This window comes from Lepidothrix coronata, unplaced genomic scaffold (genome assembly GCF_001604755.1).
Source record: "Lepidothrix coronata isolate B3197 unplaced genomic scaffold, Lepidothrix_coronata-1.0 Scaffold69, whole genome shotgun sequence".
Classification (NCBI taxonomy): domain Eukaryota; kingdom Metazoa; phylum Chordata; class Aves; order Passeriformes; family Pipridae; genus Lepidothrix; species Lepidothrix coronata.
The window spans coordinates 2825105-2837378 of NW_016690249.1; the positions used below are offsets into that span (position 1 = coordinate 2825105).

The 12274-nt window shown below is 41.3% G+C and overlaps 1 protein-coding gene across 3 annotated transcripts in view; it reads right to left on the reverse strand.

Annotated features, from left to right (window-relative positions):
• Positions 1-12274, reverse strand: part of STARD13 (StAR related lipid transfer domain containing 13) — a 293161-nt gene that overhangs the window by 119955 nt on the left and 160932 nt on the right. The window lies entirely within an intron of this gene.

Sequence of the window (12274 nt, forward strand, 5' to 3'; positions counted from 1 at the left end):
TAACAGACAGCAAAGCACCAGCCTTAGTGCCCCTGTGGCTGCCCGTCCTTCCCCACCAGAGGGTAAGACAACAGGGCAGAGGTGCCCTCCCAGCTTCCTCAGCAGCTCATCTGAGTGGCCACAAAAGGCAGAATGAGAAGCCTCTGTTTCAGGGAATTGACTTTCCCTTCCTCCCAGACACGAGGGTCCAAACAGAACTTCAGAGCTGGAGGGCTGCTCCAGGCTCAGCGCTGCTAAGTGCTGCCTGTGCCGAGGCTGAATTCTTTGGCTTTAGTCCAGTACTTGCATAGTAGTCAAATAAAACAAGAAACAACAAGAGTTAGCTGGTCTTGCAGTACATGTTTGAAAGCTCCTGTGCTTGAAGTTGTGCATGGTGGAGGAAAGAATTAGTCCTCATTGCATATTTTAAAAATGACTGTCTCCTTGTTTGGTGACTGCCTTGACAATCACTGTTTATTTTCAAAAATGTGTCATTTAAACAAGGAAACTCCTTTGGCCATCAGCCTCTCAGACAAGAAGTACTACAGAAGCCTAAGTTGTTATATAAAAGCACTAATTAATATTTCAGTCTCAGTCTACAGACTGTTTCTGGAATAGTTAATAGAGCAACATGAAACTTCATGCTAATGCGTCTCATAAAAGCACTTCAAAATAAAAGCTTCCTTGTGCATTTTACAAGGGCTACAGGGGAGCTCCAGCACACACCTGAAATTGCTGCCTGTCACGACAGAAGCACAGCCCATGAGATGACAACCCAACCTCATATTCCTATGTTGCGACTGATCCATCCAAGATTGGAGATTCCTTCATAAAGCCATTATGGCTGGAATTAGTGGGTTTTTAAATCTGAATCAGAAATGTCCACACTTATAACTATAGTGTAAAAACCACATGTCACACCTAACATGACTTGACGGATACTGAAATATTCTGGAAGATCAGGAATCTTTACATAAAAGCTTATTCATACAGCACAGCACTACTGACAACTGCAGTATAACTGAAGTATAACTGACAAAGTCAGCTGAAGGAGTCATACTCTCCTCTGTATGCATTCATAGGCAGAACTGCAATACATAATTTTCTGTTCATTGATTTTTATGTCCCTCTGCCACCTTTTCTTCTTGAAATTGCATTTTTTGTGAGAAAGAAAGAGCAAGTTATTGGCAGGAAAAACCACCCCAGGGCTACCTCTATACACTGAAGTATCACAGGCAGTACTTGAGATGTGCTTCCATTTCACTGAGAGCAGGGTGATGTCATCAGCTGGATAACACAGCGTGGTGTACTCCAGAAATGCTAAAAATGTATTGGATATCAAACTATGTACTTGTGACTGGCTTTTCTGAACAAAACAGTAGGGTTAGTTTCTGCACTCCTCCTTGGTCTTAAGAGTGTTACTCATGAAGGCACGAGGTAATGCTACAGACAGTGGGGTAGCAGAGGGTAAATTGAAATGAACGGCACTTTCCCACTTGTATTCCTATAACAGAACTGCTTTCTTACATCTTAGAATGCACCCCTTCCAGTGAACTGCGAGACAGGTCCATGATGTTGTACCTGGCGTGGAGTTCTTTGGGCTTGGATTGAACCTGTTGTTCTCACACAGTAATCACCCACTTGATCTTCCCGCAGTGACCCATTTTCCTTTTATTGTTAGTTGCACTTATCTTGTTATGTCATATCTAAAGTTAAATGCCAACTTGATGGCTTCTCTTCATTTGAAAGCACTGGTTCTATGAGAACAAAACAGCTTCCTATCCACCAGAGGAGCACAATTGTTATTAACATTAGTGACATGTAATTAGAAGAAGCAGGAAACTCTTGTTTTCAAGTCACAGAAGAAAAAAAATCACACGTCTGCTTTTAACTTGCTGATCTCTGGATTCCCTTCTATAATTCTGCAGGTAGAAGAATACTTCAGTTTGCTGGATATGGACTAACTCCAATATCCTATATATGCAAAATATCCTGCATTGGATATTGAAGTCCTATCCACATATCTCTATCCTATATTTCTTACTTGTATCTGCCTTTACAGATGCCTGCAAAGCAACTCGTGTTAAGAACAGGCAATTTCTCCTTTCTGAAATTTAGGAAGAGAAAAAATTCACATGCAAGGAATCCAAAACTATGTTTAAGATGAGGCTTTCACTTACTTCATGTGTTTTGAATCCTATCTCTGGGACCAGGACTTTTAAAATCAGAAGTTCATTGCCTGCTGTTTAGGAAAAATGTTTTATGCTTGAACACAGACATTTGTTTGAAAGTTGTTTGCTAGGACTACTACAGGCTGCAAACTAATTTATACAGGGCATGAAACAGCAGTGTCTCCAGAGCAGCCAGAAATGCTTCCCTCTGACTCAGCGACACTTTGACTGTCTTCCTGAGGCCATGCTGGGACACCGAGGCTCTGCAGCTCATCTGGTGCTGCCAGGAATCAGACTAGGGCAAAAGGAAAATAGTTCATGCGAGATTTCTACATCGCCAGGAAGTGAGATGGAGACGGCTAATAGCCGCACAGTGTTACAACAGAGGATTGTTTCACTGGAAAGCTGATACTGATGTGTTCTGGAGGCAAGTCAGCTGCTGTGTCAACTGTCTGATAGTGAGTTTTAAAAATGAATACTGCTACCCAGGGCTTCTTCTTATATATGAGAGACAGGCTTATACGCACCCTTGAAGATAAACTTCAAACCAGGAGACGGAGCTTCTGAATAGTACATTATATCCCTTTCCTCTGTTCTAGTGTCCCTGTTCCAGCATCAGAAGACTATCCATTTGCATTTTAAGACCCACATGTTCAATGGATAGTACTGCTACAAAAAATACCTCCTGATTACAAAAAGCATCAGTGACCTGGCCAAACAAGAAAAGGCAGCTCTAATACAAGCAGAAGATTAGAAATTACATGCAGGCTCAGTACAAGAGTAGTGTGTTTTAGGGCACAAAGGATGGCAGGGAGGTGACTGACCCACCAGCCACCCAGGCAAACTCAGAAAAATAAGGATACATTCAAGAAGCCAAGATGATGAGAGTCATGGCAAGAAAGCTGAAGTGATTCCTCTCATCAGTTCTCCTGTGGAGAAGCTCAGGGATGTTCAATAAGCAAAATGAATAGGAACTGATATGAAAAAGGCTCCTCCAAGATCCTCTACCAAGCAATCATAATGAAGCCTACCACAGATAAAAAGGAAAAGGCCACTTCTGGTTTAATGGCGGCTTAAAGACAGAAACCTGTTTTGTCTACTATGCATACATGATTTTTATAAAGGGACTGAGTAGTGACTTGGCAAAATATAATGATGATACCAAGTTAGTCTGGCAGTCAAAACACAAATTGGTTGTAAACATTGAATTCTTATAATATTGATTGAGAAGGTATTAAAACTGTAGCTTTTGAGTGCTGATAAATGTACTGGATAAAAATCACCCAATAGGTACACAGTGCCCAGTGATGAGATTTAATGGAGCTATTATCACTGAGGAAACAAATCTTGGATAGGTTTATGAAAATCCAATACAAGTGCTCAGTAGAAACAAAAAAGAGCAAAGAGGATTTAAAAACCTTTAGAAAAGTAATAGAGCGCAAACCAACAAACATCGTTACGCTATTACAAAGGTCTGCCCATCACTTGGTGTGCTGGGGTCTTTTCTTGCAGTGCATAAAGTTGAAAACATAAGTGAAATGATCATGGGGTAGGTTCAAAATGATTGAACAGAAGTATTTCTTTGCAGAGTTCAAAAAAGGATTAAATTCCTGGAAGAAAAATTCAGCATTAAGCACAAAATTACAGCTCATGGCTCAGGACCTCCTTGAACCAAGTGAATGCAAGTTGGATATATAACATGTACAGGATCACTATATGTCTGTCCCAGCAATATATTTTTCCCAAAACAGTTGCGTCTGCCCACTGGCCAACACACGACACGGGCTGGTCTGACCAGGAGTGGCCAGTCTGTATTCTTACCTGAGCTAACCAGACTGCACCCACCTCATGGACTATGTAAATGTGGGATACTAACAGCACTTCTAGTGCATAAATACATCAAAATAACTACTCCTGTGGTCTGTGGCTGGAGCCTGCAGAATGACAGTATTTCCCTGGGCACAGCCTCTCTGTGCCCTCCTGTCACATTTGCTGGTGAAGTGTAAGCTAGTGGTCTGTTGGCCACAATTTCGGGCTCAGAGGATGTGACCTTTCTGTCCCTTCTGCTCTCCCCGAGGCTTAAAAGGGACCAAGAGCTCCTGGCTGGTGGCCAAAGTCATTGGAAGGAGTCAGTTGTTTTATCCAGTGCTTGACCGCTAATTTAGGCATTTTGGTCTCGCTCCTGTTCAGTTTTAAACATCATCTTTTTTTCTCAGTCAAACCACACCAGCATATGAATAGAGATTCCACTGGCCTTAGCTGAACTTTTCACAAGCCAAGAACAGCCAGCATCCCACACTGTGTAAGTCCCTAAAGACGATGGTTCTCAACAGTAAATTAAAAAGAACCCGAACAGCTGGGTACTAAATAGAGTTCAAAACAGATGTCAAAAGAGAGGAAGATGTTTCAGGTGGCAGACCTCCTCTGCTAAAGTATTTGGAGAGTATGAAGAGGAATGAGCTAAAAGTAGTTTCCACACTCTTAGTGCAACTCCATCTGCTGAATCTATACCCATGTTACTAAAACTAATCCCACAGGAACTGTGTAAATATATTTAAGTAGTGGTGGGCTTAACACACATCCTAATCTCACAGTCTCACTAACAAAGTGTTTGGATAACACACTGATAACATAAGAAAGTGTTTAGATAAACTTAGTTTCTTACAGTTATCCAAATACATTGTAAATCCCTACTGCTGGTGTTACTCTGAACCACAGACGAACATTCCTATCTCAGCTGAAGGTTCATGCCTTCACAGACTTCATATGAGGGCTTTGCTATTTATTTTCTTTTCAACAGGACTCCAGTACTATGGTGATGAAAGAGGCAAGAGAGGAAATACTCAGGTTTTTATCTGGTTTTAAGAGAAGGTTTTTTTTCATCTCTCATCTCTCTGCGAGAGAAACAATGCCAAAGTTAAGATTTTGTAAAAATTTTTAAAAAGAAACAAGACAGAACAGAATAGCTCTTGGAAACACTGTTTCAAACACAGCAGCATGGGACTGGTGCATGTGAATATGAAATTTTCCAGGCTCCTTGAAATCAAGAAATATTTGTCTGGCCCAGTGAGGCAGACAAACATGATGGTTAGGGCGCAGGACTAGCTGACAGTGACTTGCTGGAAAACTTCAGGGAAGTTGTATAACCTGCCTCTGTGTCAGTTCCATGACTGATAACAATAATCTTTGCCTTTCTTAACTATTTGGGTAGCTATTAAAAAAAAAAAAGGAAGTACAGTTTTGTAGGCAGATTTCCTTATAAGCAGTATCAGTCCACTGGATGCAGGCTAAAGTCTACTGTAACTGCATGAACTAAGGAGGAAATAAATTTCCTTTAGAATGGTCCTAGACCTGCAGTGGATTCCTTCAGACGAGACACTTATTACCTAAACTTGCAGAATGCCACAGATTTCCCAATATGTTTTTAAATGCATGTTATCGGATCTTATAAATAGTGCATAACAAGGATGTAGTGTTCATACATGTGGCTTTGCAGAGCAATATGCACTAACTGATAAGCTGAGTCTTGATGCTAGGGCTGGACTGCAGACTAGAACACAAGGAAGTACTCTGTGGGGTCCATATAAAGCAATTTGCTCACTGACAGTTAAAATTTCTCTTTTTTTATTCTACAATCCCCAAGCCATCACCACCAAGGCAGCCACTAGGTACCCTTTGCTGGTTGCTTTCCTGAGACCCAGGAAAGCTGGGGTTTTGGCTGATACATGGTAGAAGTTATGGTGGGGTGGCGAGTGTTCCTGAGAGAGGTGTCCTCTGCTGAAGCTGGTGACCCATTCTGCCTCCACCTCTCCCATTTCCCTACTGAAGTAAACTGAATTAAACCTTGTGGCAGCCAGTGTCCCTGGTGCAGTGCAGGACCACCTGGCCTGACACGTGTCAGTTCTATGCTGTTGTTGCAAGGGTGAGTGGGGGCACTGAATACAGCACAGTGCTGAGGTCCGTTCCCATGGTATCTGGTATATGCTTGCCCATGCCCTGCAGAAAAGGGTTCATGTGACATTTTCTTGCCTCCCCCAGATCACCAGCTTTGGCATCCCAGAACCAGAACAAAGGTCCAGCACTGAAAATAGTATGATGAGCAGCGAACCTTCGCTGTGCGGTTGCAGATTTTTGTACCAAAGGATGAAGCACTAGTGTCTGAAATCAAGTAGCATGAAAATGTACAGTGGGACAACAACATTAAGGCTGACCCACCATCTCACAGCAAGTGTGACCAACACACTTCCACATTTAGCTGGCTGCATAATTTCAGCCATCCTGGTGCCTGATTGGCAACCTCACAAATAAAGAAGCCAGGGGGAATATGGGACATGCATGCATCACTTATCCCTCACCCAAAGCCAGAATTCAGCATAATCTACATCAAGGGTTCTGTACACTGCATTAGTTGCCCTGTATGTCTAAAAGAGAATGCATGATGCCTAGCCCTTTTTTTAAATCCCAAATTATTTTTTTCGTATCAGAAAATTTAAGAGTATCCGTTACATATATATACACATAATTTTTTTTCTTATTATAAAAAATATCTTCCCCCCAGAACCCCCACAATAACCCCTGGCAGACGTTTCACAATAAACTAGCAGTGAGACAGTTTACACAATATAGATACTTATGAACTGGACAAGTTCCTAGCCAGGATTTTCTGTCTCCCAGCAATCAACTGCTCTGTGCACAATTTAAGATTTCAATTTTTAGACTCCATATTTCTTGCATTCTTCTTTTTTTTTTTTCACTCACAGTTTCCACTGCAGTATATACACACCACAGCGCTGATGTGTCTCACTGGAAAAAGTAATTCTGGCCGACAAGCTTCAGGTTTTCTTTTTTTACAGAGTGAAAGCCTGCCAAATAGCAGGAGTGACACAGAGGAAAGGGCTTCCCATAGCTCCCTTGCCAGCCACTACACTGCTTCTCCTGAGAAAGGGCAGGCAGTTTGCTCCTCTCCTTCGCCACAGCCTGCCCTCCAGTGTGCAGGAAAGGCGAGAGATAGCCTAGAACTTGCAGCAATGCAGGCAAGGTGAATTATTTTCCAGCAGACATTCCCTCCTTCTCCTCCAGTCCCCCAAACGGCTGTACTTGACCTCTCTCCTCTCTGGTTCACACACTCCCTTGCACATCCTCCTCCAGCAGCCACTTACCAAGATGTCTCCTCTGTTGATTCCCCCTCTGCTCGAAGTAGGCAGACCAAGAGAGTTGGTTGATAAGGTCCATACCAGCTGTGAATTTCTTTTCACTCCCTCAATTCCAGTGTGATGAAAATATTGCCGTCTACCCTCGACTTTATCCTGGCATCCTATCACGTCCCTCTCACAGGCTTCCTCCCTTTCCCAATTTCTGAATATACAGCTCTGTTTCAAATCAACCCCACAGTGTTCCTCATTTGTTGTTGTCTGCCTAAGGTGTTGCTCCATGTTTATGGAATGTAGTTTTACTGGAAAAATTCCTTGGCCAAAACCTTCAAAAGGAACTACTCATCTTGAGTCTGTTTTCCATGACACTTGCAAAGCTCTGACTTTTGGGAATGTTGGTTTCCTCAGTCTGAACACAAGACCTCTTTGAAGTATCTCAAGTTGGGCAACTAAAGATTGCAGAACTGAAATTGCACCTGACCTGTAAAGAAGGTTGGTCCTGTTTATGTTTACCAATTTTCTTTTCCTCTTGTTCAATCAGATTTTGACAGGCAAGTGGTGTTCTGAGCTATGAGGACATGAAATTAAGACAAAACTGGGTCCTGAAAGAAGTTTCCAGACCATGCTACTGTGGAGGTCTTTTACGCCAAACCAGAATTCATGTATATACTGTAAGTGCTCAGGATTTGCACTTATGTGGCTGAGATCAGAATTGGCTTTAAAATACTCTGTACGTACTCTGTTCTTGGATTGCAAAATAATGAAATAGAGATTTGTGTATTTCAGTCTTTATTTCTCCTTTATGTCCCTCCCAAGGAACTTATGACACATAATATACTCACTGGTTCCTAATATGTTACCAAACATAGTAGGTTGGATGATGAATTAAAACCAAATGGAGTTCTGAATGTTTTGCTTTCAAACCACTAGTAAGCCTGCATGCTTTAAAAATAAACTTTGTTCCCCTTTTGCTCAGACTACTGATAATTCATGTGACAGGGAGGCAACTCTGACCGTGACACCTGTGAATGATGTGAAAATAACTTTCTAAAATAGCAATTGTGATGTGGGGCTTTACACGTCTCCAGAACATTTCAGACGGGAAACAGTCTCTGTGTCTCACCAGCTTAGGTGTAGCTCAGCTAGGAAGTGCACAGTCACATCGTAAACCTCCCTCTTTGTTCCTAATTGGCAGCCTTGTTAACAACATCAGCAAAGAACTATTTACTGAAACCTGGAAGCTAAAAGGTCATACCATAAACTTGTCATGTCGTTAGACTCTTTCCTAGGCATCCACTAGCAGCTGTTGTGAAAAACAGGATACCTGAGGCTGATGGACTTTTGCGATGACTGAGGACACAGTACAATAAATATTCACACATTAGATAAATAAATAGTAGTTTGAAAAGTGAACCTCAAATGCATTTTAAAACATGCATTAAGAATTCTGTATGGCTGCTTCCCTTGTTGCTTAGCTAAACCTGTCAGGGTTCACAAGTAAAATCACACAGGTTTTATTACAATGATTTCAGCATGTCTTCTAAAGACATGCAATTCACAATCTGCCTCCCCAGAATAAACTGGAAATGAAGAAACACATTTATGCAAGGTTCAGGTACACTATCTGGTTACTGTTGGAACATTTAACTTTAAGTGCATGTTCAAGTGCCATTGAAGTCACAGGTGCCTTGTCAGCTCCATCTCCTGCTTTGCTTACTTGAGCAGGTACCTTAAAATGAAGCCAGAGATGCTATAAGCAGCAATCTCTAAAATTAAACTTCTGCAGTGCTAGTGGCTCACTGATTTCCATATCAAAGGCACTCAGGTGGCAGCTGAAGAGATGGCTTTTCCCCGTTTATCACTTATGCAAGCAGGTCTTCGCTGTCACTTGGCTAGGATTATGGAAAGAAACAAGCACCACTGGAGGGCAATTCAACCCCCTTGTCTCACACACCTATTTTGGGATGACAGGACTTGCTTTCAGAGGTACCTATTTCTGTCTTGACTGCAAAGGACCTGGTGTGACCAGCTCAATCCTTTTAGAAGGCATTCCCACTAGATTCACTCCTTTCAAGTCAGAGCAGATGTTTTTCACCTTGTATGTTATTTATAACATGAATCAAGATTGAGTGGATAGAGCATAATATAATGCCTGCATTCTGAAGACTAAAAGAAATTTAAGTAGAAAAAGAATGAATATTTCTTTTTTTAAAGTATTTCTAGTAGAGCTTAGCTGACTTGGCTGCTACATTCCCATTTTGGAATCCGACCTTAATCTGGAGTTGAAACTGTGCTTTAACAGGGCTGACAGGTACATCAGTGGCTGTGTTGCATACCTTGGGAGGACAGGGAAATGCCATCATGGATTGCATTCACAACTTTATTAGCAAGCCAAGTATAAGGATGCCATCTTGGGATGAGTTTCTTTGTCTCTACCATTTCACTAGCAGGGTTTGCATAGAGAAAGGCTGAAAACTGTTATGTGCTAAGAAATCCAGGGAAAAATTAAATGTTAACTTCTTCCTACTGATTATTTCCTACTTATCATATTATTGCTGAGTGTTTCATCCCATGTAGTTGTGTGAACATGTATGTTTTAGTCAGGCATCTACTTGCAAAATTGAGAGACAAGACTTCTGGCACAAAACAATGAATGCCCTCTATTAAAGAAATAAGTCATTAAATAAGGGCATCTATAAATAGAAAGGGTTGTAAAAACAAATAGGAGAAAGCATCTGGCTTGCAACATCTTTGCACAATTTGCAGTAGCTAAATCTGGACTCAATCAGTGACCTGTTTATTTTCCAAAATTTCAGTAAAATGCCTTGGCAAAAACTTAATCTGTCTCTGGAGAACATCTTACTTCCTTCCATATGTTGCCCGATCTGTCACAGCAATAAACTTCTTCCCAGTTTCAAGATCCCTAACGATTGCACCAACTTATGCTTTCCATAAAAGAAGAGATAATGGTTTCAGCCCTCTACAAGTCATGATTCTCCCTTAAGAGAAAGCAACACAAAGGAGTGCAAGAGGCAGTGAGTGCCCTGTGTTAAAGCCTCTAGTGTGACCTAGAATCCAGAGATTTAAAACAGTTCCTACCTACAATTCATCCCAGCTGTTTTATAATCCCTCTGAATTTGACAGTTTCTCTAAAATGCTGCCATGCCACGATTAATATATATGCCTTGGCTTTGTAAACACTTGTCCTGCTGTCCTTGTTGTTTAGAGTGCCTTCAAAAGAAACAGCTTAGGCCATTTAGTAATTACACGTTTATGGTTTTATATGAAACAAACCAGATGTTTCAGAGTCAGTTTTATTTGGTGGTGTCTTGTCTAACCTAGACTCTGAAATGTATTTGACCTCTATTTGAATCAGATTAGGTTCAGTATCTTTTGTTTTATTTTATGTCATAAATATGGATGTTCTGGTACCTTCCTGTTTCTGAAGAACCCACTCATCCAACCACACTGACTTAATAGACAATCTTTTTAAAAATAATATACTGTTGGTTTAGAGGCTAAATGTAACAAAATGGACTAGTCTACATGAGTCAAACACTTAATCATACAAATTTATACAACATATAGGTGCTCTGTTGAATTAAGACCATAATCAAATAATCTGTTTTGTTCTGAAACAAAAGCAGTTGGAGCTGTCAGGGATATACAATATGTTCAGATGTAATCACCAAAATACTCATTTGCTAAGCTGATATAAAACTACATGCTTCTGATTCTCTATGAACTTACGTTTCTTTATGTTCAGGAGTGATGGAGTGAGTGAAGATGGGATGATAAAAGGCATCCTTACATCAGAATTCAGAGTTCTGCTGATTTTAGAGAAGCTCTTTTTTTTCTTAAAGTAAATGTCAGGAAAAAAATGGTTCAAAGCTTTAGCTGATAACAAAGCTGTAAGAGTTTCTTCCCAGGAAAGACACTGGGCAACTTCCAAACACCTCACTGTGTGGCAGAAATTCAGGTAGAGGTTCAATGTACATGTTTGGTTATGCATGTAATGGCGATTAGTGACGTTTGGAAAGTTGATGGTGTCTTTTTGGTTATATAATTACCCTGTTGGTTCAAAGGAAGCTGACGGGCTCAATGCTGTCGTGGAGCTTGAAAAACAGCTGAGAAAAGTAAGAGAAGATGTGGTAAAAGTGAATGAAGTAATAAATAATGCAGAAAAGAGGAATCGATTGTCATTTTTACCTTCCTATGATATCAAAAATACAGTGATCAAATTTTAAATGTACAAATTAAAGTTTAAAAATTGAAGAGAAACAATGTGTGCTACACATTGGTTTTACTTGAAAGTACATGATCTGAGTCACTAGTTATACTATTACACAGCAGTCCTTCTCTTATCAGTTTTCTTAAAACTATCAACTTCTCTAGCAGTTGCCTATATTGTATAATTAATTTTCTTCTACTTTGTTTAGTGAGCTGCTCTGAAGATGAACATTTACCTTCTCTCAGTGACTTCCACAAATAAAAGTGGAAAAAGAAGTGCCAGCCTTTACTGAAAATCCTGACTTTACCAGATCTACACAGACACCCTGCCCTCTGGGACTGGGACTGGGACCTAGTTGGGGCCAGGAGCAATGGCGGGAGATTTAACACAGTGTAACTGAAACTGGGAACCTCAGCAGGAGCTGAGAGCCTCCAGGGCCCACAGGCAGCACAACAGCGGCTGACAGGGGCCACACGTATAAAATAAGCCCTTAGGGAGCAATTGTGACCAGGGTGTGGCACAGCAGTTTGCACAGAAGAGTGCTGAAGCAGTGCCAGCTCGACCAGGAAGCAACGGTATCCCCCTGGCAGAAAGCCATGGCCTCACTAAGCTCCACACCCAGCACGACTGACACAGCTGCCCAGGAACACACTGCCACCCAGGTGCCACCTGCAGGGTGGCCCCAGCTCTTGTACCAGTACGAGGTGGCAGCTGTGAGCAGAGCTGCGGGAGTGCGCCCAGGT